Source organism: Protopterus annectens, chromosome 7.part0, assembly GCF_019279795.1.
Source record: "Protopterus annectens isolate FY-2018-M chromosome 7.part0, PAN1.0, whole genome shotgun sequence".
NCBI classification, from domain to species: domain Eukaryota; kingdom Metazoa; phylum Chordata; order Ceratodontiformes; family Protopteridae; genus Protopterus; species Protopterus annectens.
This window is the reverse complement of record NC_056739.1, coordinates 958,622,834-958,628,833: the sequence shown is the minus strand read 5'-3', so window position 1 is coordinate 958,628,833 and position 6,000 is coordinate 958,622,834.

Here is a 6,000-nt window from a genome sequence, read left to right as displayed (position 1 = left end):
ATCTATTGTTTGATTGTTAACAACACATTAAAGACTGCCTTTGGTCACCGAGCTGTGATTGAACAACACAATAAGCTCTTTCTCAAGAGGCTTTTACCTTCAGGAGAGTCATCAAAATCTTCATCTGGAGTGCACTCATCTGGGAAAAGTTCCACAGAGAAGCACAAGGGGAAACAAGAGTGGTAGACCCAAATAAAAGGGCACAGAGGGGAGGAAGCAATCCCCTGACCAGTTTCCTCCTTCATTGTTATCTTTGACTCCAACTACCAAACTTTCTAACCTTCATATCCTACAACTGCTCCAAATCTGACTCCAGTACAGTTTACTACTCCACCCTTACTGGAGTTGTGGTTTTCCCCAGTTCCAGTCTCTCGTAGACTGCATTTACTCTTTCTTCCTGACAGACCCATGAAGAAAACTTTAAGGCCACTCTCCATATTTTCTTCCTTAAGGTCCATTAAGTCTGCCAGAAGCCTGACAGAAGCTGATGAGGATAGAACAGTGAGAAAGTTCCTCAGGACCCGTACTCAGTTGAGAGTTCTCCCGGCTCCATCTACCATCTGTCCCATGAGATGTAGCCCTCTCTTTTGCCTATTGCTACTTCTACTCTAGTCTGATCTCTGCATTTGGGAACACTGGATCCAAGTTTTTCTGGGTTGTCTGTGTCGTATTCAGAGTTGTGGTTATCTTTGATTTCAGCATCTTCTGTAATCCAGCCAGCTCTGATTTCATTGGGGCCGAATGGATACTCGGGGCCAAAGCTTTGGCGCCAAATCTGAGAGTAAGGATTTTACTCTGAAGCTGTTGTAACCATCCTTCCCCTTGGAAAAGTGGTGCTGGAAAGCTCGGCTCCATCTTTAGTCTTGGAGCAGAGTCGGCATGGTGGCCTCAGTCATACTAATGGGGCAACTTCGCTTCCTACTGAGGTGGTCTTGGGTTCTCCCTCGAGTTCTGTCTTTGAGGCAGATGAGATAGCTCTTTCCAAGGCTGGAGACGAATCATCTCCATCCCTCTCAGGTCCATCCAATCCATAACTGATAGTCCTGGCACTCTACCCTACCGGGACACACCTCAGACTACCATGTCCTCTACAGGCGATAGGAGGTACTGCCAGCTGTGCCAGGAGAAGTAGGGCAATGGATGTGTAACATACACCAGCACAGCTAACAGGAACTATGTAAAGAATTATATATCATTTGTATACCAAACTGATTTGTACAGATGCTTGTGTTGAAAAATATATTTGTAAAGCTGCTTGTGTTAAAAATGTAAAAACAGTGTGCCCTGCTGAGCAGGAAAGAAATGTGCTTACATTATTGTAACTATTTAATTATATATATTGTAATAGATAATGCTGGAAGAGAAGGGGTTAATCTCAATCCGCCTGACTGAGAAACAGTGAGAAAATTAAATTGCTGGGCTTGGGCCATAAAGATGTTATGTCACAGTTTGGAATACAGCGAGACACAAAAAGTCTACTAGGAAGCTTCCTGCATTGCCAGTGGAGTGAACTAATTGCTACTGTGAAAGGATGGAGGTTTGAAATTGTTTTATGACTTCCGGGAGCTACAGCAGATCCTAGCAAGGCTCTGTGTGTTTGTATTATTGACACCTATGTGATAAATCCCGACTGCTTCTAGCAGTGGGGGTTGCATGGGAACCAGAAAGCAGACGATCAGGTGTATGTATTGTCATTCTGTACAGAAATAATGTCTTAATATTAGAGGAGACTGAAGTCTTAGGTGCTGTCCATTTCTTGGAACCTGACATAGAAGGATCCCTCACCTACTTCATCTTGTTTTGCTCTAGTAAGTGAAACAGGAAATAGTAACTCTTTAGGTTAGTCAGGAAAATATAGTCACAGAGAGGGTGCTGAAGGACTAGGCTTGGACACTCACCTGAGGACTTAATCCTACAGCTTTGCTAGTGGGGAGCCTTACTGGGGACCTTGGGAGAGACAGGGAGAGGAACCCAGGCCCCGGGCTGAGTGTGTTCACTGTGTGTTTTAAGGAAAATTGTGTTTGATGCAGAGAGGTCTGCATCTGGAAATACTGAGTGTATCTGCTTGGGTCTGCATCTGGATATACTAACTGTATCTGTTTGTAATCTCAAGTGAACTTCCCTCTCCAGTGTCAGTGGTGAGGATTTAGGCTCCTACTGGCCCAGAGTGGGGACGTCACAACTTCCATCACAAAAGATGTCTGGGTGAGGACAGTTATTACCAGAGGCTGTTATACTCCCATTCTGTATCCATCCCCACTATGAAAAAAAATTATAGGGTTCCACCCTCTGAAAGAAAAGCAGCACCATTAGAGATAAAAAAAAAAAAGCTGCTAGAGAAGTGAGTCATTCACAAGATCCCAACAGGCCAGCATGGGTTCAGACTTTATTCAAGATTCTTTTTAGTACCCAAGGCCAATTTTGTACTTCAGCCACTTGAATCAATGCGTAAAGCATGCAAAGTTCTGAATGGTCACAGTACAGTCCAACCTCTCTCTTTTAGGGAGGATGATTGGATGTGCTCGATAAACCTTCAGGACGTACTGCCACATCAAAGTGGACAGACACACCAGGAGGTTCCTTTACTTCCAGCTAGCAGACAGTCATTTTTAGTTCAGAGCCATGACTTTTGGCCTAACCACAGCCACCCCCCCCCCCCGGGTGTTCACAAATTTTATGGCAGTGGTTGGAGCTTATCTCCGACTGCAAGGGTTCCTGGTTTTCCCCTATCTAAACAATTGGCTCCTTACTACTCCTTTCAGGTCTCTGCTAGTCTGGGCCAGAAACTGTTTGCTTCAGCTATGCTTCCACCTAGGAATCGCAGTGAACCAGGACAAGTCACAGTTCTCCGCAGTACAGATTCTAGAGTTCATAGGAGCATACTTGGACACAACCGTTCATATTGCAACATTGCCAGACTACAGGTTATCCACTGTATAGTTTTAGGCATTACAACTCATTTTACACCACCTACGGGACTAGTTCTTTAACTCTGATTTTGATGGTAGCTTCCATTACTTTGTTCCCTTGACAAGGTATTATATGAGAATGTTAGAGAGGACACTAACGGTTCAGTGATCCCGTCAGATCCCAGCTCCTGATCTTTCCAGTCTGCTTAACAAAATTCTTCGGAATTCCTGTAATTTGTTGGATTCAATCTCCAGAGGTATTTCAGGGCCATGCCCTTGTTCCTCCTCTCCTACAGCCGCAGTGAACACCAATGCTTCCCAACTGGGGAGAGGTGGCATTAAATCGGGAAGATAGTCCAAGGCATGTGGTCCCCATCAGAGGCCAATCTTCACATCAGTGTCTTAGAGATGAAGGCAGAAGCCTCTCCTCTAGGGGTTATTTCTGTCCATACAGGTAACATGTCAGTAGTCTAGTACATCAACAAAAAAGGGAGAACACACTCCTACCTGATGGGTTGAGAAGTAATGAGTGTGTGGCAGTGGGTGATATCTTCCAACCACTTTTTGATATCAAGGCACGTACTGGGAAAGACCAACAGTCTAGTGGAGAGTTTGAGCAGATCTGTCCTCGCAGGTAGTCTCTCAATCCAGCAGTGACAACACAAATCTGTGCTGTGATTTTTATTTTTTTTTTTGCTTTTCCTGCCATTTCCAAATACAAGCAGGTTCTTTGCTCTTATTCCCCCAGAGTGGGAGTCTCCAAGAGACACTCTGATTCATGACTGGCCTCCCGGTCTGCTGTACACTTTCCTACTAACACTGCTAATTCTGAAATTTCTGTAGAAAGCAATGCAACAGAGCAAGACTGCAGTCCAAATTGTAGCTTGCTACAGACCCCACCATCATGCCCCAGGATTCCCATGCCTCATTTCTTGATACACTGGAAAATATTAGGGTACAACCCAACACCCTAGTAATGGGCGATTTCATCTACCCCACCATTAACTGGGAAAACTACTCATGTACCAACTCATTTGCTCAACGTTTTCTGGAATTCATAAATTCCAACACCTTGGATCAACTTGTTCACACCCCCATCAGGGGCAGCAATGTCCTGGACCTGGTCATTACCAACATGGGAGACTGGTGTTCCACACCAGAGGTCAATTCCTTGTTGGTCAGATCCAACCACAAGCTAATCACCCTAGACTTCCACATCCCGCCCCCACCTCCCATTAGGGAAACCACGGTAAAAAACTTCTCCAAAGCCAACTTTGCACTTCTTAAGACAAAAGTGGCAAACTTTACACCCATGCAGACAGACAGTAGAGGTACGACTGCTGAATCCTACACAAATGCACTTTATAAGCACTTACATGAGTGCATGGACCATGCTATCCCTAACAGAACCAAGATGCTATCCTCCAAAAAAAGGAAACCAATCTGGTGGTCCCCTGCCGTAAACAAACTCTACAACAGAAGAAAGAAACTGTTGCAAAAAAGAGCAAAATCCCATGACTGGAGGAACTTCCTGGTCAGCCTCAGTAAGAAGCTGAGATCCCTCATAAAATCCTACAAAGCTAGTTACAAAAACAAAATTGCCACTGACTATAAAGACAACTACAAAGCATTCTATAGCTATGTGAAGAATCTCAATGGCAACACTCAGATCTGCTCTGAGTTACAGCACAATGACACTAAATATACAGAACCAACTGATATTTCCGACATCCTGGCAGATAGATTCAGTGATAACTTTACCCCCCCCTCTCACCCCTTAGAGGGCCCATCTCTATACTGGAAGAATGCAAAGTTCCTATAATCACGGCTGCACAGGTAAAAAACACACTCTCCAAAGCCAAGAACACAGCATCCATGGGACCTGACAATATCCCAGGCTGCGTTTCACACGAACTACAGAACAAACTGGCACCCCATTTAAGTACCGTGTTCACTCATAGCCTCACCTCAGGCTTTGTGCCCACTGAATGGCGCACCACAGCAGTTATCCCACTTCACAAAGGCGGAGCCACAATGGACCCCGGGAACTACCGGCCCTTTAGCCTGATGAGCCTGGTCTGCAAGGCCCTGGAACGTATCATCATGGAACTCATAAACAAAGATATTGGTAATCTCCAAACTCTTGACCCCACCCAGTTCGGGTTTGTAAAAGGCAGATCATGTCTCCTAAACCTGATAGACTTCTTTGAAGCAGTCACCAAAGCCATAGATGAGAGTAAGGTGGTTCACATAGCCTGTCTAGATCTCGCCAAGGCCTTCAATACCATTCCCCACTCTGCAATTATGGATAAACTCACTAAACTAGGTATAAATTCCTATTTCACAAGATGGGTTGCCAACTGGCTCACGGACAGAACCCACACTGTGAAAGTAGCAGACTCCAAATCTGACTTCAGACAAGTGACAAGTGGAGTACCACAGGGTTCAGTCCTGGGTCCTCTCCTGTTTGGTATCTACTTCTCTGAAGTACAGGCTAACACAGAAGGTCTTTGGCTAACAAAGTTTGCAGATGACTGCAAACTAGGAGTCATAATCGAAACTCCTAACGATGTGGACATCCTACAAAAGGGCCTCACCGAGACAGATGCCTGGTGTCAAAGCCATGGCCTGAAGCGCAATACCAAAAAGTGCATTGTCATCCCCTTTGGTAAAAACTCTGTACCCATGAACTACCACATAGCTGGTAGTCTACTTAACACCAAAAGTATGATAAGGGACCTTGGGGCACAGGTGGACAGTAATCTCTCCTTTGATAATTACATCGCCACAGTGGTCAGGAAGTCCTTCTACATGGTGCACCTCATCAAAAAAGGTTTCTTATCCAGAATAAAAGAGGTCATTGTTCCCCTCTACTCAGACCCATTATAGAGTACAACGCCCCTTTTGGTATGTACCTCACAAGACATCGACAACAACTGGAAAGGCCACAGAAATACCTCACAAAGAGGATTACTGGCCTCAAACAGATGCCCTGTGCAGACTGTCTCAAAAAACTCCAGCTTTACTCCGTCGTATATCGCCTACTCAGAGTCTATCTCTGCCTAACATACAAAGCTATGTCAGACTCAGA